This window comes from Lissotriton helveticus, chromosome 10, assembly GCF_964261635.1.
Source record: "Lissotriton helveticus chromosome 10, aLisHel1.1, whole genome shotgun sequence".
Lineage (NCBI taxonomy): Eukaryota > Metazoa > Chordata > Amphibia > Caudata > Salamandridae > Lissotriton > Lissotriton helveticus.
Genome location: NC_136071.1, coordinates 433057741 through 433080571, shown reverse-complemented (window position 1 = coordinate 433080571; position 22831 = coordinate 433057741).

Below are 22831 nucleotides of genomic sequence, written 5' to 3'. Positions count from 1 at the left end.
GTGAGGTACCATTTTTTTGAGAGACCTGGGGTCACGCTGGGTGGGTGGAAATTTGTTGATCCACGCAGATTCCAGAACTTTCCACAACAGAAATGTGAGGAAAATGTGTTTTTTTGTCAAATTTTTAGGTTTGCAAGGGATTCTGGGTAACAAAACCTGGGGGTAGGCAGACGAGTCACCCCATCCTGAATTGCCCTGGGTGTCTAGTTTTAAAAAATGTATAGGATTGCTAGGTTGCCCTAGGTGCTGGCAGAGCTACGGCGCAAAAACAAAAGGTAGTCTTTTTGTCCAAAACGTGCTAAATTTCATTGGGAAATGGAGGTGCGACCATGCTGCGTTTTGCGCTGTTTCATGTCGCAGCCACTATGCCTACCCACGCAAGTGAGGTACCATTTTTTTCGGGAGACCTGCGGGCACGCTGGGTGGGTGGAAATTTGTTGATCCACGCAGATTCCAGAACTTTCCACCACAGAAATGTGAGGAAAATGTGTTTTTTTGGTCAAATTTTTAGGTTTGCAAGGGATTCTGGGAAACAAACCCTGGGGGTAGGCAGACGACTCACCCCATCCTGAATTGCCCTGGGTGTCTAGTTTTCAAATATGTATAGGATTGCTAGGTTTCCCTAGGTGCTGGCAGAGCTACAGCGCAAAAAAAAGGGTCGTCTTTTTGTCCAAAACGTGCTAAATTTCACTGGGAAATGGAGGTGCGACCATGCTGCGTTTTGCGCTGTTTCATGTCGCAGCCACTATGCCTACCCACGCAAGTGAGGTACCATTTTTTTCGGGAGACCTGGGGGCACGCTGGGTGGGTGGAAATTTGTTGATCCACGCAGATTCCAGAACTTTCCACCACAGAAATGTGAGGAAAATGTGTTTTTTTGGTCAAATTTTTAGGTTTGCAAGGGATTCTGGGAAACAAACCCTGGGGGTAGGCAGACGACTTACCCCATCCTGAATTGCCCTGGGTGTCTAGTTTTTAAATATGTATAGGATTGCTAGGTTTCCCTAGGTGCTGGCAGAGCTACAGCACAAAAAAAAAGGTCGTCTTTTTGTCCAAAACGTGCTAAATTTTACTGGGAAATGGAGGTGCGACCATGCTGCGTTTTGCGCTGTTTCATGTCGCAGCCACTATGCCTACCCACGCAAGTGAGGTACCATTTTTTTCGGGAGACCTGGGGGCACGCTGGGTGGGTGGAAATTTGTTGATTTACGCAGATTCCAGAACTTTCCACCACAGAAATGTGAGGAAAATGTGTTTTGTTTGTCAAATTTTTAGGTTTGCATAGGATTCTGGGTAACAAAACCTGGGGGTTAGCAGACGAGTCACCCCATCCTGATTTGCCCTGGGTGTCTAGTTTTCAAAAATGTATAGGTTTGCTAGGTTTCCCTAGGTGCTGGCAGAGCTACGGCGCAAAAACAAAAGGTAGTCTTTTTGTCCGAAACGTTCTAAATTTCTCTGGGAAATTGAGGTGCGACCATGCTGCGTTTTGCGCTGTTTCATGTCGCAGCCACTATGCCTACCCACGCAAGTGAGGTACCATTTTTTTTTAGAGACCTGGGGGCACGCTGGGTGGGTGGAAATTTGTTGATCCACGCAGATTCCAGAACTTTCCACCACAGAAATGTGAGGAAAATGTGTTTTTTTGTCAGGTTTTTAGGTTTGCAAGGGATTCTGGGTAACAAAACCTGGGGGTAGGCAGACGAGTCACCCCATCCTGAATTGCCCTGGGTGTCTAGTTTTAAAAAATGTATAGGTTTGCTAGGTTTCCCTAGGTGCTGGCAGAGCTACGGCGCAAAAACAAAAGGTAGTCTTTTTGTCCGAAACGTGCTAAATTTCACTGGGAAATTGAGGTGCGACCATGCTGCGTTTTGCGCTGTTTCATGTCGCAGCCACTATGCCTACCCACGCAAGTGAGGTACCATTTTTATCAGGAGACCTGGGGGCACGCTGGGTGGGTGGAAATTTGTTGATCCACGCAGATTCCAGAACTTTCCACCACAGAAATGTGAGGAAAATGTGTTTTGTTTGTCAAATTTTTAGGTTTGCAAGGGATTCTGGGTAACAAACTCTGGGGGTAGGCAGACGACTCACCCCATCCTGAATTGCCCTGGGTGTCTAGTTTTAAAAAATGTATAGGTTTGCTAGGTTTCCCTAGGTGTTGGCAGAGTTACATCACAAAAACAAAAGGTAGTCTTTTTGTCCGAAACGTGCTAAATTTCACTGGGAAATTGAGGTGCGACCATGCTGCATTTTGCACTGTTTCATGTCGCAGCCACTATGCCTACCCACGCAAGTGAGGTACCATTTTTTTCGGGAGACATGGGGGCACGCTGGGTGGGTGGAAATTTGTTGATCCACCAGATTCCAGAACTTTCCACCACAGAAATGTGAGGAAAATGTGTTTTTTTGTCATTTTTTATGTTTGCAAGGGATTCTGAGTAACAAAACCTGGGGGTAGGCAGACGAGTCACCCCATCCTGAATTGCCCTGGGTGTCTAGTTTTCAAAAATGTATAGGTTTGCTAGGTTTCCCTAGGTGCTGGCAGAGCTACGGCGCAAAAACAAAAGGTAGTCTTTTTGTCCGAAACGTGCTAAATTTCACTGGGAAATTGAGGTGCGACCATGCTGCGTTTTGCGCTGTTTCATGTCGCAGCCACTATGCCTACCCACGCAAGTGAGGTACCATTTTTTTCGGGAGACCTGGGGGCACGCAGGGTGGGTGGAAATTTGTTGATCCACGCAGATTCCAGAACTTTCCACAACAAAAATGTGAGGAAAATGTGTTTTTTTTTGGTCAAATTTTTAGGTTTGCAAGGGATTCTGGGTAACAAAACCTGGGGGTTAGCAGACGAGTCACCCCATTCTGAATTGCCCTGGGTGTCTAGTTTTCAAAAATGTATAGGATTGCTAGGTTTCCCTAGGTCCTGGCAGAGCTACGGCGCAAAAACAAAAGGTAGTCTTTTTGTCCAAAACGTGCTAAATTTCATTGGGAAATGGAGGTGCGACCATGCTGCGTTTTGCGCTGTTTCATGTCGCAGCCACTATGCCTACCCACGCAAGTGAGGTACCATTTTTTTGGGAGACCTGGGGGCACGCTGGGTGGGTGGAAATTTGTTGATCCACGCAGATTCCAGAACTTTCCACCACAGAAATGTGAGGAAAATGTGTTTTTTTTGTCAAATTTTTAGGTTTGCAAGTGATTCTGGGTAACAAAACCTGGGGTTAGGCAGACGAGTAACCCCATCCTGAATTGCCCTGGGTGTAGAGTTTTCAAAAATGTATAGGTTTGCTAGGTTTCCCTAGGTGCTGGCAGAGCTACGGCGCTAAAAAAAACAGGTAGTCTTTTTGTCCGAAACGTGCTAAATTTCACTGGGAAATTGAGGTGCGACCATGCTGCGTTCTGCGCTGTTTCATGTCGCAGCCACTATGCCTACCCACGCAAGTGAGGTACCATTTTTTTCGGGAGACCTGGGGGCACGCTGGGTGGGTGGAAATTTGTTGATCCACGCAGATTCCAGAACTTTCCACCACAGAAATGTGAGGAAAATGTGTTTTTTTGTCAAGTTTTTAGGTTTGCAAGGGATTCTGGGTAACAAAACCTGGGGGTTAGCAGACGAGTCACCCCATCCTGAATTGCCCTGGGTGTCTAGTTTTCAAAAATGTAAAGGTTTGCTAGGTTTCCCTAGGTGCTGGCAGAGCTACGGCGCAAAAACAAAAGGTAGTCTTTTTGTCCGAAACGTTCTAAATTTCTCTGGGAAATTGAGGTGCGACCATGCTGCGTTTTGCGCTGTTTCATGTCGCAGCCACTATGCCTACCCACGCAAGTGAGGTACCATTTTTTTTGAGAGACCTGGGGGCACGCTGGGTGGGTGGAAATTTGTTGATCCACGCAGATTCCAGAACTTTCCACCACAGAAATGTGAGGAAAATGTGTTTGTTTGTCAAATTTTTAGGTTTGCAAGAGATTCTGGGTAACAAAACCTGGGGGTAGGCAGACGAGTCACCCCATCCTGAATTGCCCTGGGTGTCTAGTTTTAAAAAATGTATAGGTTTGCTAGGTTTCCCTAGGTGCTGGCAGAGCTACGGCGCAAAAACAAAAGGTAGTCTTTTTGTCCGAAGCGTGCTAAATTTAACTGGGAAATTGAGGTGCGACCATGCTGCATTTTGCACTGTTTCATGTCGCAGCCACTATGCCTACCCACGCAAGTGAGGTACAATTTTTTTCGGGAGACCTGGGGGCACGCTGGGTGGGTGGAAATTTGTGGATCCACCAGATTCCAGAACTTTCCATCACAGAAATGTGAGGAAAATGTGTTTTTTTTGTCAAATTTTTAGGTTTGCAAGGGATTCTGGGTAACAAAACCTGGGGTTAGGCAGACGAGTCACCCCATCCTGAATTGCCCTGGGTGTAGAGTTTTCAAAAATGTATAGGTTTGCTAGGTTTCCCTAGGTGCTGGCAGAGCTACGGTGCAAAAACAAAAGGTAGTCTTTTTGTCCGAAACGTGCTAAATTTCACTGGGAAATTGAGGTGCGACCATGCTGCGTTTTGCGCTGTTTCATGTCGCAGCCACTATGCCTACCCACGCAAGTGAGGTACCATTTTTTTCGGGAGACCTGGGGGCACGCTGGGTGGGTGGAAATGTGTTGATTTACGCAGATTCCAGAACTTTCCACCACAGAAATGTGAGGAAAATGTGGTTTTTTTGTCAAATTTTTAGGTTTGCAAGGGATTCTGGGTAACAAAACCTGGGGGTTAGCAGACGAGTCACCCCATCCTGAATTGCCCTGGGTGTCTAGTTTTCAAAAATGTATAGGTTTGCTAGGTTTCCCTTGGTGCTGGCAGAGCTACGGCGCAAAAACAAAAGGTAGTCTTTTTGTCCGAAACGTTCTAAATTTCTCTGGGAAATTGAGGTGCGACCATGCTGCGTTTTGCGCTGTTTCATGTCGCAGCCACTATGCCTACCCACGCAAGTGAGGTACCATTTTTTTGAGAGACCTGGGGTCACGCTGGGTGGGTGGAAATTTGTTGATCCACGCAGATTCCAGAACTTTCCACAACAGAAATGTGAGGAAAATGTGTTTTTTTGTCAAATTTTTAGGTTTGCAAGGGATTCTGGGTAACAAAACCTGGGGGTAGGCAGACGAGTCACCCCATCCTGAATTGCCCTGGGTGTCTAGTTTTAAAAAATGTATAGGATTGCTAGGTTGCCCTAGGTGCTGGCAGAGCTACGGCGCAAAAACAAAAGGTAGTCTTTTTGTCCAAAACGTGCTAAATTTCATTGGGAAATGGAGGTGCGACCATGCTGCGTTTTGCGCTGTTTCATGTCGCAGCCACTATGCCTACCCACGCAAGTGAGGTACCATTTTTTTCGGGAGACCTGCGGGCACGCTGGGTGGGTGGAAATTTGTTGATCCTTGCAGATTCCAGAACTTTCCACCACAGAAATGTGAGGAAAATGTGTTTTTTTGGTCAAATTTTTAGGTTTGCAAGGGATTCTGGGAAACAAACCCTGGGGGTAGGCAGACGACTCACCCCATCCTGAATTGCCCTGGGTGTCTAGTCTTCAAATATGTATAGGATTGCTAGGTTTCCCTAGGTGCTGGCAGAGCTACAGCGCAAAAAAAAGGGTCGTCTTTTTGTCCAAAACGTCCTAAATTTCACTGGGAAATGGAGGTGCGACCATGCTGCGTTTTGCGCTGTTTCATGTCGCAGCCACTATGCCTACCCACGCAAGTGAGGTACCATTTTTTTCGGGAGACCTGGGGGCACGCTGGGTGGGTGGAAATTTGTTGATCCACGCAGATTCCAGAACTTTCCACCACAGAAATGTGAGGAAAATGTGTTTTTTTGGTCAAATTTTTAGGTTTGCAAGGGATTCTGGGAAACAAACCCTGGGGGTAGGCAGACGACTTACCCCATCCTGAATTGCCCTGGGTGTCTAGTTTTTAAATATGTATAGGATTGCTAGGTTTCCCTAGGTGCTGGCACAGCTACAGCACAAAAAAAAAGGTCGTCTTTTTGTCCGAAACGTTCTAAATTTCTCTGGGAAATTGAGGTGCGACCATGCTGCGTTTTGCGCTGTTTCATGTCGCAGCCACTATGCCTACCCACGCAAGTGAGGTACCATTTTTTTTGAGAGACCTGGGGGCACGCTGGGTGGGTGGAAATTTGTTGATCCACGCAGATTCCAGAACTTTCCACCACAGAAATGTGAGGAAAATGTGTTTTTTTGTCAAGTTTTTAGGTTTGCAAGGGATTCTGGGTAACAAAACCTGGGGGTTAGCAGACGAGTCACCCCATCCTGAATTGCCCTGGGTGTCTAGTTTTCAAAAATGTAAAGGTTTGCTAGGTTTCCCTAGGTGCTGGCAGAGCTACGGCGCAAAAACAAAAGGTAGTCTTTTTGTCCGAAACGTTCTAAATTTCTCTGGGAAATTGAGGTGCGACCATGCTGCGTTTTGCGCTGTTTCATGTCGCAGCCACTATGCCTACCCCCGCAAGTGAGGTACCATTTTTTTTGAGAGACCTGGGGGCACGCTGGGTGGGTGGAAATTTGTTGATCCACGCAGATTCCAGAACTTTCCACCACAGAAATGTGAGGAAAATGTGTTTGTTTGTCAAATTTTTAGGTTTGCAAGAGATTCTGGGTAACAAAACCTGGGGGTAGGCAGACGAGTCACCCCATCCTGAATTGCCCTGGGTGTCTAGTTTTAAAAAATGTATAGGTTTGCTAGGTTTCCCTAGGTGCTGGCAGAGCTACGGCGCAAAAACAAAAGGTAGTCTTTTTGTCCGAAGCGTGCTAAATTTAACTGGGAAATTGAGGTGCGACCATGCTGCATTTTGCACTGTTTCATGTCGCAGCCACTATGCCTACCCACGCAAGTGAGGTACAATTTTTTTCGGGAGACCTGGGGGCACGCTGGGTGGGTGGAAATTTGTTGATCCACCAGATTCCAGAACTTTCCACCACAGAAATGTGAGGAAAATGTGTTTTTTTTGTCAAATTTTTAGGTTTGCAAGGGATTCTGGGTAACAAAACCTGGGGTTAGGCAGACGAGTCACCCCATCCTGAATTGCCCTGGGTGTAGAGTTTTCAAAAATGTATAGGTTTGCTAGGTTTCCCTAGGTGCTGGCAGAGCTACGGCGCAAAAACAAAAGGTAGTCTTTTTGTCCGAAACGTGCTAAATTTCACTGGGAAATTGAGGTGCGACCATGCTGCGTTTTGCGCTGTTTCATGTCGCAGCCACTATGCCTACCCACGCAAGTGAGGTACCATTTTTTTCGGGAGACCTGGGGGCACGCTGGGTGGGTGGAAATGTGTTGATTTACGCAGATTCCAGAACTTTCCACCACAGAAATGTGAGGAAAATGTGGTTTTTTTGTCAAATTTTTAGGTTTGCAAGGGATTCTGGGTAACAAAACCTGGGGGTTAGCAGACGAGTCACCCCATCCTGAATTGCCCTGGGTGTCTAGTTTTCAAAAATGTATAGGTTTGCTAGGTTTCCCTAGGTGCTGGCAGAGCTACGGCGCAAAAACAAAAGGTAGTCTTTTTGTCCGAAACGTTCTAAATTTCTCTGGGAAATTGAGGTGCGACCATGCTGCGTTTTGCGCTGTTTCATGTCGCAGCCACTATGCCTACCCACGCAAGTGAGGTACCATTTTTTTGAGAGACCTGGGGTCACGCTGGGTGGGTGGAAATTTGTTGATCCACGCAGATTCCAGAACTTTCCACAACAGAAATGTGAGGAAAATGTGTTTTTTTGTCAAATTTTTAGGTTTGCAAGGGATTCTGGGTAACAAAACCTGGGGGTAGGCAGACGAGTCACCCCATCCTGAATTGCCCTGGGTGTCTAGTTTTAAAAAATGTATAGGATTGCTAGGTTGCCCTAGGTGCTGGCAGAGCTACGGCGCAAAAACAAAAGGTAGTCTTTTTGTCCAAAACGTGCTAAATTTCATTGGGAAATGGAGGTGCGATCATGCTGCGTTTTGCGCTGTTTCATGTCGCAGCCACTATGCCTACCCACGCAAGTGAGGTACCATTTTTTTCGGGAGACCTGCGGGCACGCTGGGTGGGTGGAAATTTGTTGATCCACGCAGATTCCAGAACTTTCCACCACAGAAATGTGAGGAAAATGTGTTTTTTTGGTCAAATTTTTAGGTTTGCAAGGGATTCTGGGAAACAAACCCTGGGGGTAGGCAGACGACTCACCCCATCCTGAATTGCCCTGGGTGTCTAGTTTTCAAATATGTATAGGATTGCTAGGTTTCCCTAGGTGCTGGCAGAGCTACAGCGCAAAAAAAAGGGTCGTCTTTTTGTCCAAAACGTGCTAAATTTCACTGGGAAATGGAGGTGCGACCATGCTGCGTTTTGCGCTGTTTCATGTCGCAGCCACTATGCCTACCCACGCAAGTGAGGTACCATTTTTTTCGGGAGACCTGGGGGCACGCTGGGTGGGTGGAAATTTGTTGATCCACGCAGATTCCAGAACTTTCCACCACAGAAATGTGAGGAAAATGTGTTTTTTTGGTCAAATTTTTAGGTTTGCAAGGGATTCTGGGAAACAAACCCTGGGGGTAGGCAGACGACTTACCCCATCCTGAATTGCCCTGGGTGTCTAGTTTTTAAATATGTATAGGATTGCTAGGTTTCCCTAGGTGCTGGCAGAGCTACAGCACAAAAAAAAAGGTCGTCTTTTTGTCCGAAACGTTCTAAATTTCTCTGGGAAATTGAGGTGCGACCATGCTGCGTTTTGCGCTGTTTCATGTCGCAGCCACTATGCCTACCCACGCAAGTGAGGTACCATTTTTTTTGAGAGACCTGGGGGCACGCTGGGTGGGTGGAAATTTGTTGATCCACGCAGATTCCAGAACTTTCCACCACAGAAATGTGAGGAAAATGTGTTTTTTTGTCAAGTTTTTAGGTTTGCAAGGGATTCTGGGTAACAAAACCTGGGGGTTAGCAGACGAGTCACCCCATCCTGAATTGCCCTGGGTGTCTAGTTTTCAAAAATGTAAAGGTTTGCTAGGTTTCCCTAGGTGCTGGCAGAGCTACGGCGCAAAAACAAAAGGTAGTCTTTTTGTCCGAAACGTTCTAAATTTCTCTGGGAAATTGAGGTGCGACCATGCTGCGTTTTGCGCTGTTTCATGTCGCAGCCACTATGCCTACCCACGCAAGTGAGGTACCATTTTTTTTGAGAGACCTGGGGGCACGCTGGGTGGGTGGAAATTTGTTGATCCACGCAGATTCCAGAACTTTCCACCACAGAAATGTGAGGAAAATGTGTTTGTTTGTCAAATTTTTAGGTTTGCAAGAGATTCTGGGTAACAAAACCTGGGGGTAGGCAGACGAGTCACCCCATCCTGAATTGCCCTGGGTGTCTAGTTTTAAAAAATGTATAGGTTTGCTAGGTTTCCCTAGGTGCTGGCAGAGCTACGGCGCAAAAACAAAAGGTAGTCTTTTTGTCCGAAGCGTGCTAAATTTAACTGGGAAATTGAGGTGCGACCATGCTGCATTTTGCACTGTTTCATGTCGCAGCCACTATGCCTACCCACGCAAGTGAGGTACAATTTTTTTCGGGAGACCTGGGGGCACGCTGGGTGGGTGGAAATTTGTTGATCCACCAGATTCCAGAACTTTCCACCACAGAAATGTGAGGAAAATGTGTTTTTTTTGTCAAATTTTTAGGTTTGCAAGGGATTCTGGGTAACAAAACCTGGGGTTAGGCAGACGAGTCACCCCATCCTGAATTGCCCTGGGTGTAGAGTTTTCAAAAATGTATAGGTTTGCTAGGTTTCCCTAGGTGCTGGCAGAGCTACGGCGCAAAAACAAAAGGTAGTCTTTTTGTCCGAAACGTGCTAAATTTCACTGGGAAATTGAGGTGCGACCATGCTGCGTTTTGCGCTGTTTCATGTCGCAGCCACTATGCCTACCCACGCAAGTGAGGTACCATTTTTTTCGGGAGACCTGGGGGCACGCTGGGTGGGTGGAAATGTGTTGATTTACGCAGATTCCAGAACTTTCCACCACAGAAATGTGAGGAAAATGTGGTTTTTTTGTCAAATTTTTAGGTTTGCAAGGGATTCTGGGTAACAAAACCTGGGGGTTAGCAGACGAGTCACCCCATCCTGAATTGCCCTGGGTGTCTAGTTTTCAGAAATGTATAGGTTTGCTAGGTTTCCCTAGGTGCTGGCAGAGCTACGGCGCAAAAACAAAAGGTAGTCTTTTTGTCCGAAACGTTCTAAATTTCTCTGGGAAATTGAGGTGCGACCATGCTGCGTTTTGCGCTGTTTCATGTCGCAGCCACTATGCCTACCCACGCAAGTGAGGTACCATTTTTTTGAGAGACCTGGGGTCACGCTGGGTGGGTGGAAATTTGTTGATCCACGCAGATTCCAGAACTTTCCACAACAGAAATGTGAGGAAAATGTGTTTTTTTGTCAAATTTTTAGGTTTGCAAGGGATTCTGGGTAACAAAACCTGGGGGTAGGCAGACGAGTCACCCCATCCTGAATTGCCCTGGGTGTCTAGTTTTAAAAAATGTATAGGATTGCTAGGTTGCCCTAGGTGCTGGCAGAGCTACGGCGCAAAAACAAAAGGTAGTCTTTTTGTCCAAAACGTGCAAAATTTCATTGGGAAATGGAGGTGCGACCATGCTGCGTTTTGCGCTGTTTCATGTCGCAGCCACTATGCCTACCCACGCAAGTGAGGTACCATTTTTTTCGGGAGACCTGCGGGCACGCTGGGTGGGTGGAAATTTGTTGATCCACGCAGATTCCAGAACTTTCCACCACAGAAATGTGAGGAAAATGTGTTTTTTTGGTCAAATATTTAGGTTTGCAAGGCATTCTGGGAAACAAACCCTGGGGGTAGGCAGACGACTCACCCCATCCTGAATTGCCCTGGGTGTCTAGTTTTCAAATATGTATAGGATTGCTAGGTTTCCCTAGGTGCTGGCAGAGCTACAGCGCAAAAAAAAGGGTCGTCTTTTTGTCCAAAACGTGCTAAATTTCACTGGGAAATGGAGGTGCGACCATGCTGCGTTTTGCGCTGTTTCATGTCGCAGCCACTATGCCTACCCACGCAAGTGAGGTACCATTTTTTTCGGGAGACCTGGGGGCACGCTGGGTGGGTGGAAATTTGTTGATCCACGCAGATTCCAGAACTTTCCACCACAGAAATGTGAGGAAAATGTGTTTTTTTGGTCAAATTTTTAGGTTTGCAAGGGATTCTGGGAAACAAACCCTGGGGGTAGGCAGACGACTTACCCCATCCTGAATTGCCCTGGGTGTCTAGTTTTTAAATATGTATAGGATTGCTAGGTTTCCCTAGGTGCTGGCAGAGCTACAGCACAAAAAAAAAGGTCGTCTTTTTGTCCGAAACGTTCTAAATTTCTCTGGGAAATTGAGGTGCGACCATGCTGCGTTTTGCGCTGTTTCATGTCGCAGCCACTATGCCTACCCACGCAAGTGAGGTACCATTTTTTTTGAGAGACCTGGGGGCACGCTGGGTGGGTGGAAATTTGTTGATCCACGCAGATTCCAGAACTTTCCACCACAGAAATGTGAGGAAAATGTGTTTTTTTGTCAAGTTTTTAGGTTTGCAAGGGATTCTGGGTAACAAAACCTGGGGGTTAGCAGACGAGTCACCCCATCCTGAATTGCCCTGGGTGTCTAGTTTTCAAAAATGTAAAGGTTTGCTAGGTTTCCCTAGGTGCTGGCAGAGCTACGGCGCAAAAACAAAAGGTAGTCTTTTTGTCCGAAACGTTCTAAATTTCTCTGGGAAATTGAGGTGCGACCATGCTGCGTTTTGCGCTGTTTCATGTCGCAGCCACTATGCCTACCCACGCAAGTGAGGTACCATTTTTTTTGGGAGACCTGGGGGCACGCTGGGTGGGTGGAAATTTGTTGATCCACGCAGATTCCAGAACTTTCCACCACAGAAATGTGAGGAAAATGTGTTTGTTTGTCAAATTTTTAGGTTTGCAAGAGATTCTGGGTAACAAAACCTGGGGGTAGGCAGACGAGTCACCCCATCCTGAATTGCCCTGGGTGTCTAGTTTTAAAAAATGTATAGGTTTGCTAGGTTTCCCTAGGTGCTGGCAGAGCTACGGCGCAAAAACAAAAGGTAGTCTTTTTGTCCGAAGCGTGCTAAATTTAACTGGGAAATTGAGGTGCGACCATGCTGCATTTTGCACTGTTTCATGTCGCAGCCACTATGCCTACCCACGCAAGTGAGGTACAATTTTTTTCGGGAGACCTGGGGGCACGCTGGGTGGGTGGAAATTTGTTGATCCACCAGATTCCAGAACTTTCCACCACAGAAATGTGAGGAAAATGTGTTTTTTTTGTCAAATTTTTAGGTTTGCAAGGGATTCTGGGTAACAAAACCTGGGGTTAGGCAGACGAGTCACCCCATCCTGAATTGCCCTGGGTGTAGAGTTTTCAAAAATGTATAGGTTTGCTAGGTTTCCCTAGGTGCTGGCAGAGCTACGGCGCAAAAACAAAAGGTAGTCTTTTTGTCCGAAACGTGCTAAATTTCACTGGGAAATTGAGGTGCGACCATGCTGCGTTTTGCGCTGTTTCATGTCGCAGCCACTATGCCTACCCACGCAAGTGAGGTACCATTTTTTTCGGGAGACCTGGGGGCACGCTGGGTGGGTGGAAATGTGTTGATTTACGCAGATTCCAGAACTTTCCACCACAGAAATGTGAGGAAAATGTGGTTTTTTTGTCAAATTTTTAGGTTTGCAAGGGATTCTGGGTAACAAAACCTGGGGGTTAGCAGACGAGTCACCCCATCCTGAATTGCCCTGGGTGTCTAGTTTTCAAAAATGTATAGGTTTGCTAGGTTTCCCTAGGTGCTGGCAGAGCTACGGCGCAAAAACAAAAGGTAGTCTTTTTGTCCGAAACGTTCTAAATTTCTCTGGGAAATTGAGGTGCGACCATGCTGCGTTTTGCGCTGTTTCATGTCGCAGCCACTATGCCTACCCACGCAAGTGAGGTACCATTTTTTTGAGAGACCTGGGGTCACGCTGGGTGGGTGAAAATTTGTTGATCCACGCAGATTCCAGAACTTTCCACAACAGAAATGTGAGGAAAATGTGTTTTTTTGTCAAATTTTTAGGTTTGCAAGGGATTCTGGGTAACAAAACCTGGGGGTAGGCAGACGAGTCACCCCATCCTGAATTGCCCTGGGTGTCTAGTTTTAAAAAATGTATAGGATTGCTAGGTTGCCCTAGGTGCTGGCAGAGCTACGGCGCAAAAACCAAAGGTAGTCTTTTTGTCCAAAACGTGCTAAATTTCATTGGGAAATGGAGGTGCGACCATGCTGCGTTTTGCGCTGTTTCATGTCGCAGCCACTATGCCTACCCACGCAAGTGAGGTACCATTTTTTTCGGGAGACCTGCGGGCACGCTGGGTGGGTGGAAATTTGTTGATCCACGAAGATTCCAGAACTTTCCACCACAGAAATGTGAGGAAAATGTGTTTTTTTGGTCAAATTTTTAGGTTTGCAAGGGATTCTGGGAAACAAACCCTGGGGGTAGGCAGACGACTCACCCCATCCTGAATTGCCCTGGGTGTCTAGTCTTCAAATATGTATAGGATTGCTAGGTTTCCCTAGGTGCTGGCAGAGCTACAGCGCAAAAAAAAGGGTCGTCTTTTTGTCCAAAACGTGCTAAATTTCACTGGGAAATGGAGGTGCGACCATGCTGCGTTTTGCGCTGTTTCATGTCGCAGCCACTATGCCTACCCACGCAAGTGAGGTACCATTTTTTTCGGGAGACCTGGGGGCACGCTGGGTGGGTGGAAATTTGTTGATCCACGCAGATTCCAGAACTTTCCACCACAGAAATGTGAGGAAAATGTGTTTTTTTGGTCAAATTTTTAGGTTTGCAAGGGATTCTGGGAAACAAACCCTGGGGGTAGGCAGACGACTTACCCCATCCTGAATTGCCCTGGGTGTCTAGTTTTTAAATATGTATAGGATTGCTAGGTTTCCCTAGGTGCTGGCAGAGCTACAGCACAAAAAAAAGGTCGTCTTTTTGTCCGAAACGTTCTAAATTTCTCTGGGAAATTGAGGTGCGACCATGCTGCGTTTTGCGCTGTTTCATGTCGCAGCCACTATGCCTATCCACGCAAGTGAGGTACCATTTTTTTTGAGAGACCTGGGGGCACGCTGGGTGGGTGGAAATTTGTTGATCCACGCAGATTCCAGAACTTTCCACCACAGAAATGTGAGGAAAATGTGTTTTTTTGTCAAGTTTTTAGGTTTGCAAGGGATTCTGGGTAACAAAACCTGGGGGTTAGCAGACGAGTCACCCCATCCTGAATTGCCCTGGGTGTCTAGTTTTCAAAAATGTAAAGGTTTGCTAGGTTTCCCTAGGTGCTGGCAGAGCTACGGCGCAAAAACAAAAGGTAGTCTTTTTGTCCGAAACGTTCTAAATTTCTCTGGGAAATTGAGGTGCGACCATGCTGCGTTTTGCGCTGTTTCATGTCGCAGCCACTATGCCTACCCACGCAAGTGAGGTACCATTTTTTTTGAGAGACCTGGGGGCACGCTGGGTGGGTGGAAATTTGTTGATCCACGCAGATTCCAGAACTTTCCACCACAGAAATGTGAGGAAAATGTGTTTGTTTGTCAAATTTTTAGGTTTGCAAGAGATTCTGGGTAACAAAACCTGGGGGTAGGCAGACGAGTCACCCCATCCTGAATTGCCCTGGGTGTCTAGTTTTAAAAAATGTATAGGTTTGCTAGGTTTCCCTAGGTGCTGGCAGAGCTACGGCGCAAAAACAAAAGGTAGTCTTTTTGTCCGAAGCGTGCTAAATTTAACTGGGAAATTGAGGTGCGACCATGCTGCATTTTGCACTGTTTCATGTCGCAGCCACTATGCCTACCCACGCAAGTGAGGTACAATTTTTTTCGGGAGACCTGGGGGCACGCTGGGTGGGTGGAAATTTGTTGATCCACCAGATTCCAGAACTTTCCACCACAGAAATGTGAGGAAAATGTGTTTTTTTTGTCAAATTTTTAGGTTTGCAAGGGATTCTGGGTAACAAAACCTGGGGTTAGGCAGACGAGTCACCCCATCCTGAATTGCCCTGGGTGTAGAGTTTTCAAAAATGTATAGGTTTGCTAGGTTTCCCTAGGTGCTGGCAGAGCTACGGCGCAAAAACAAAAGGTAGTCTTTTTGTCCGAAACGTGCTAAATTTCACTGGGAAATTGAGGTGCGACCATGCTGCGTTTTGCGCTGTTTCATGTCGCAGCCACTATGCCTACCCACGCAAGTGAGGTACCATTTTTTTCGGGAGACCTGGGGGCACGCTGGGTGGGTGGAAATGTGTTGATTTACGCAGATTCCAGAACTTTCCACCACAGAAATGTGAGGAAAATGTGGTTTTTTTGTCAAATTTTTAGGTTTGCAAGGGATTCTGGGTAACAAAACCTGGGGGTTAGCAGACGAGTCACCCCATCCTGAATTGCCCTGGGTGTCTAGTTTTCAGAAATGTATAGGTTTGCTAGGTTTCCCTAGGTGCTGGCAGAGCTACGGCGCAAAAACAAAAGGTAGTCTTTTTGTCCGAAACGTTCTAAATTTCTCTGGGAAATTGAGGTGCGACCATGCTGCGTTTTGCGCTGTTTCATGTCGCAGCCACTATGCCTACCCACGCAAGTGAGGTACCATTTTTTTGAGAGACCTGGGGTCACGCTGGGTGGGTGGAAATTTGTTGATCCACGCAGATTCCAGAACTTTCCACAACAGAAATGTGAGGAAAATGTGTTTTTTTGTCAAATTTTTAGGTTTGCAAGGGATTCTGGGTAACAAAACCTGGGGGTAGGCAGACGAGTCACCCCATCCTGAATTGCCCTGGGTGTCTAGTTTTAAAAAATGTATAGGATTGCTAGGTTGCCCTAGGTGCTGGCAGAGCTACGGCGCAAAAACAAAAGGTAGTCTTTTTGTCCAAAACGTGCAAAATTTCATTGGGAAATGGAGGTGCGACCATGCTGCGTTTTGCGCTGTTTCATGTCGCAGCCACTATGCCTACCCACGCAAGTGAGGTACCATTTTTTTCGGGAGACCTGCGGGCACGCTGGGTGGGTGGAAATTTGTTGATCCACGCAGATTCCAGAACTTTCCACCACAGAAATGTGAGGAAAATGTGTTTTTTTGGTCAAATTTTTAGGTTTGCAAGGCATTCTGGGAAACAAACCCTGGGGGTAGGCAGACGACTCACCCCATCCTGAATTGCCCTGGGTGTCTAGTTTTCAAATATGTATAGGATTGCTAGGTTTCCCTAGGTGCTGGCAGAGCTACAGCGCAAAAAAAAGGGTCGTCTTTTTGTCCAAAACGTGCTAAATTTCACTGGGAAATGGAGGTGCGACCATGCTGCGTTTTGCGCTGTTTCATGTCGCAGCCACTATGCCTACCCACGCAAGTGAGGTACCATTTTTTTCGGGAGACCTGGGGGCACGCTGGGTGGGTGGAAATTTGTTGATCCACGCAGATTCCAGAACTTTCCACCATAGAAATGTGAGGAAAATGTGTTTTTTTGGTCAAATTTTTAGGTTTGCAAGGGATTCTGGGAAACAAACCCTGGGGGTAGGCAGACGACTTACCCCATCCTGAATTGCCCTGGGTGTCTAGTTTTTAAATATGTATAGGATTGCTAGGTTTCCCTAGGTGCTGGCAGAGCTACAGCACAAAAAAAAAGGTCGTCTTTTTGTCCGAAACGTTCTAAATTTCTCTGGGAAATTGAGGTGCGACCATGCTGCGTTTTGCGCTGTTTCATGTCGCAGCCACTATGCCTACCCACGCAAGTGAGGTACCATTTTTTTTGAGAGACCTGGGGGCACGCTGGGTGGGTGGAAATTTGTTGATCCACGCAGATTCCAGAACTTTCCACCACAGAAATGTGAGGAAAATGTGTTTTTTTGTCAAGTTTTTAGGTTTGCAAGGGATTCTGGGTAACAAAACCTGGGGGTTAGCAGACGAGTCACCCCATCCTGAATTGCCCTGGGTGTCTAGTTTTCAAAAATGTAAAGGTTTGCTAGGTTTCCCTAGGTGCTGGCAGAGCTACGGCGCAAAAACAAAAGGTAGTCTTTTTGTCCGAAACGTTCTAAATTTCTCTGGGAAATTGAGGTGCGACCATGCTGCGTTTTGCGCTGTTTCATGTCGCAGCCACTATGCCTACCCACGCAAGTGAGGTACCATTTTTTTTGAGAGACCTGGGGGCACGCTGGGTGGGTGGAAATTTGTTGATCCACGCAGATTCCAGAACTTTCCACCACAGAAATGTGAGGAAAATGTGTTTGTTTGTCAAATTTTTAGGTTTGCAAGAGATTCTGGGTAACAAAACCTGGGGGTAGGCAGACGAGTCACCCCATCCTGAATTGCCCTGGGTGTCTAGTTTTAAAAAATGTATAGGTTTGCTAGGTTTCCCTAGGTGCTGGCAGAGCTACGGCGCAAAAACAAAAGGTAGTCTTTTTGTCCGAAGCGTGCTAAATTTAACTGGGAAATTGAGGTGCGACCATGCTGCATTTTGCACTGTTTCATGTCGCAGCCACTATGCCTACCCACGCAAGTGAGGTACAATTTTTTTCGGGAGACCTGGGGGCACGCTGGGTGGGTGGAAATTTGTTGATCCACCAGATTCCAGAACTTTCCACCACAGAAATGTGAGGAAAATGTGTTTTTTTTGTCAAATTTTTAGGTTTGCAAGGGATTCTGGGTAACAAAACCTGGGGTTAGGCAGACGAGTCACCCCATCCTGAATTGCCCTGGGTGTAGAGTTTTCAAAAATGTATAGGTTTGCTAGGTTTCCCTAGGTGCTGGCAGAGCTACGGCGCAAAAACAAAAGGTAGTCTTTTTGTCCGAAACGTGCTAAATTTCACTGGGAAATTGAGGTGCGACCATGCTGCGTTTTGCGCTGTTTCATGTCGCAGCCACTATGCCTACCCACGCAAGTGAGGTACCATTTTTTTCGGGAGACCTGGGGGCACGCTGGGTGGGTGGAAATGTGTTGATTTACGCAGATTCCAGAACTTTCCACCACAGAAATGTGAGGAAAATGTGGTTTTTTTGTCAAATTTTTAGGTTTGCAAGGGATTCTGGGTAACAAAACCTGGGGGTTAGCAGACGAGTCACCCCATCCTGAATTGCCCTGGGTGTCTAGTTTTCAAAAATGTATAGGTTTGCTAGGTTTCCCTAGGTGCTGGCAGAGCTACGGCGCAAAAACAAAAGGTAGTCTTTTTGTCCGAAACGTTCTAAATTTCTCTGGGAAATTGAGGTGCGACCATGCTGCGTTTTGCGCTGTTTCATGTCGCAGCCACTATGCCTACCCACGCAAGTGAGGTACCATTTTTTTGAGAGACCTGGGGTCACGCTGGGTGGGTGGAAATTTGTTGATCCACGCAGATTCCAGAACTTTCCACAACAGAAATGTGAGGAAAATGTGTTTTTTTGTCAAATTTTTAGGTTTGCAAGGGATTCTGGGTAACAAAACCTGGGGGTAGGCAGACGAGTCACCCCATCCTGAATTGCCCTGGGTGTCTAGTTTTAAAAAATGTATAGGATTGCTAGGTTGCCCTAGGTGCTGGCAGAGCTACGGCGCAAAAACAAAAGGTAGTCTTTTTGTCCAAAACGTGCTAAATTTCATTGGGAAATGGAGGTGCGACCATGCTGCGTTTTGCGCTGTTTCATGTCGCAGCCACTATGCCTACCCACGCAAGTGAGGTACCATTTTTTTCGGGAGACCTGCGGGCACGCTGGGTGGGTGGAAATTTGTTGATCCACGAAGATTCCAGAACTTTCCACCACAGAAATGTGAGGAAAATGTGTTTTTTTGGTCAAATTTTTAGGTTTGCAAGGGATTCTGGGAAACAAACCCTGGGGGTAGGCAGACGACTCACCCCATCCTGAATTGCCCTGGGTGTCTAGTCTTCAAATATGTATAGGATTGCTAGGTTTCCCTAGGTGCTGGCAGAGCTACAGCGCAAAAAAAAGGGTCGTCTTTTTGTCCAAAACGTGCTAAATTTCACTGGGAAATGGAGGTGCGACCATGCTGCGTTTTGCGCTGTTTCATGTCGCAGCCACTATGCCTACCCACGCAAGTGAGGTACCATTTTTTTCGGGAGACCTGGGGGCACGCTGGGTGGGTGGAAATTTGTTGATCCACGCAGATTCCAGAACTTTCCACCACAGAAATGTGAGGAAAATGTGTTTTTTTGGTCAAATTTTTAGGTTTGCAAGGGATTCTGGGAAACAAACCCTGGGGGTAGGCAGACGACTTACCCCATCCTGAATTGCCCTGGGTGTCTAGTTTTTAAATATGTATAGGATTGCTAGGTTTCCCTAGGTGCTGGCAGAGCTACAGCACAAAAAAAAAGGTCGTCTTTTTGTCCGAAACGTTCTAAATTTCTCTGGGAAATTGAGGTGCGACCATGCTGCGTTTTGCGCTGTTTCATGTCGCAGCCACTATGCCTACCCACGCAAGTGAGGTACCATTTTTTTTGAGAGACCTGGGGGCACGCTGGGTGGGTGGAAATTTGTTGATCCACGCAGATTCCAGAACTTTCCACCACAGAAATGTGAGGAAAATGTGTTTGTTTGTCAAATTTTTAGGTTTGCAAGAGATTCTGGGTAACAAAACCTGGGGGTAGGCAGACGAGTCACCCCATCCTGAATTGCCCTGGGTGTCTAGTTTTAAAAAATGTATAGGTTTGCTAGGTTTCCCTAGGTGCTGGCAGAGCTACGGCGCAAAAACAAAAGGTAGTCTTTTTGTCCGAAGCGTGCTAAATTTAACTAGGAAATTGAGGTGCGACCATGCTGCATTTTGCACTGTTTCATGTCGCAGCCACTATGCCTACCCACGCAAGTGAGGTACAATTTTTTTCGGGAGACCTGGGGGCACGCTGGGTGGGTGGAAATTTGTTGATCCACCAGATTCCAGAACTTTCCACCACAGAAATGTGAGGAAAATGTGTTTTTTTTGTCAAATTTTTAGGTTTGCAAGGGATTCTGGGTAACAAAACCTGGGGTTAGGCAGACGAGTCACCCCATCCTGAATTGCCCTGGGTGTAGAGTTTTCAAAAATGTATAGGTTTGCTAGGTTTCCCTAGGTGCTGGCAGAGCTACGGCGCAAAAACAAAAGGTAGTCTTTTTGTCCGAAACGTGCTAAATTTCACTGGGAAATTGAGGTGCGACCATGCTGCGTTTTGCGCTGTTTCATGTCGCAGCCACTATGCCTACCCACGCAAGTGAGGTACCATTTTTTTCGGGAGACCTGGGGGCACGCTGGGTGGGTGGAAATGTGTTGATTTACGCAGATTCCAGAACTTTCCACCACAGAAATGTGAGGAAAATGTGGTTTTTTTGTCAAATTTTTAGGTTTGCAAGGGATTCTGGGTAACAAAACCTGGGGGTTAGCAGACGAGTCACCCCATCCTGAATTGCCCTGGGTGTCTAGTTTTCAAAAATGTATAGGTTTGCTAGGTTTCCCTAGGTGCTGGCAGAGCTACGGCGCAAAAACAAAAGGTAGTCTTTTTGTCCGAAACGTTCTAAATTTCTCTGGGAAATTGAGGTGCGACCATGCTGCGTTTTGCGCTGTTTCATGTCGCAGCCACTATGCCTACCCACGCAAGTGAGGTACCATTTTTTTGAGAGACCTGGGGTCACGCTGGGTGGGTGGAAATTTGTTGATCCACGCAGATTCCAGAACTTTCCACAACAGAAATGTGAGGAAAATGTGTTTTTTTGTCAAATTTTTAGGTTTGCAAGGGATTCTGGGTAACAAAACCTGGGGGTAGGCAGACGAGTCACCCCATCCTGAATTGCCCTGGGTGTCTAGTTTTAAAAAATGTATAGGATTGCTAGGTTGCCCTAGGTGCTGGCAGAGCTACGGCGCAAAAACAAAAGGTAGTCTTTTTGTCCAAAACGTGCTAAATTTCATTGGGAAATGGAGGTGCGACCATGCTGCGTTTTGCGCTGTTTCATGTCGCAGCCACTATGCCTACCCACGCAAGTGAGGTACCATTTTTTTCGGGAGACCTGCGGGCACGCTGGGTGGGTGGAAATTTGTTGATCCACGCAGATTCCAGAACTTTCCACCACAGAAATGTGAGGAAAATGTGTTTTTTTGGTCAAATTTTTAGGTTTGCAAGGGATTCTGGGAAACAAACCCTGGGGGTAGGCAGACGACTCACCCCATCCTGAATTGCCCTGGGTGTCTAGTTTTCAAATATGTATAGGATTGCTAGGTTTCCCTAGGTGCTGGCAGAGCTACAGCGCAAAAAAAAGGGTCGTCTTTTTGTCCAAAACGTGCTAAATTTCACTGGGAAATGGAGGTGCGACCATGCTGCGTTTTGCGCTGTTTCATGTCGCAGCCACTATGCCTACCCACGCAAGTGAGGTACCATTTTTTTCGGGAGACCTGGGGGCACGCTGGGTGGGTGGAAATTTGTTGATCCACGCAGATTCCAGAACTTTCCACCACAGAAATGTGAGGAAAATGTGTTTTTTTGGTCAAATTTTTAGGTTTGCAAGGGATTCTGGGAAACAAACCCTGGGGGTAGGCAGACGACTTACCCCATCCTGAATTGCCCTGGGTGTCTAGTTTTTAAATATGTATAGGATTGCTAGGTTTCCCTAGGTGCTGGCAGAGCTACAGCACAAAAAAAAAGGTCGTCTTTTTGTCCGAAACGTTCTAAATTTCTCTGGGAAATTGAGGTGCGACCATGCTGCGTTTTGCGCTGTTTCATGTCGCAGCCACTATGCCTACCCACGCAAGTGAGGTACCATTTTTTTTGAGAGACCTGGGGGCACGCTGGGTGGGTGGAAATTTGTTGATCCACGCAGATTCCAGAACTTTCCACCACAGAAATGTGAGGAAAATGTGTTTTTTTGTCAAGTTTTTAGGTTTGCAAGGGATTCTGGGTAACAAAACCTGGGGGTTAGCAGACGAGTCACCCCATCCTGAATTGCCCTGGGTGTCTAGTTTTCAAAAATGTAAAGGTTTGCTAGGTTTCCCTAGGTGCTGGCAGAGCTACGGCGCAAAAACAAAAGGTAGTCTTTTTGTCCGAAACGTTCTAAATTTCTCTGGGAAATTGAGGTGCGACCATGCTGCGTTTTGCGCTGTTTCATGTCGCAGCCACTATGCCTACCCACGCAAGTGAGGTACCATTTTTTTTGAGAGACCTGGGGGCACGCTGGGTGGGTGGAAATTTGTTGATCCACGCAGATTCCAGAACTTTCCACCACAGAAATGTGAGGAAAATGTGTTTGTTTGTCAAATTTTTAGGTTTGCAAGAGATTCTGGGTAACAAAACCTGGGGGTAGGCAGACGAGTCACCCCATCCTGAATTGCCCTGGGTGTCTAGTTTTAAAAAATGTATAGGTTTGCTAGGTTTCCCTAGGTGCTGGCAGAGCTACGGCGCAAAAACAAAAGGTAGTCTTTTTGTCCGAAGCGTGCTAAATTTAACTGGGAAATTGAGGTGCGACCATGCTGCATTTTGCACTGTTTCATGTCGCAGCCACTATGCCTACCCACGCAAGTGAGGTACAATTTTTTTCGGGAGACCTGGGGGCACGCTGGGTGGGTGGAAATTTGTTGATCCACCAGATTCCAGAACTTTCCACCACAGAAATGTGAGGAAAATGTGTTTTTTTTGTCAAATTTTTAGGTTTGCAAGGGATTCTGGGTAACAAAACCTGGGGTTAGGCAGACGAGTCACCCCATCCTGAATTGCCCTGGGTGTAGAGTTTTCAAAAATGTATAGGTTTGCTAGGTTTCCCTAGGTGCTGGCAGAGCTACGGCGCAAAAACAAAAGGTAGTCTTTTTGTCC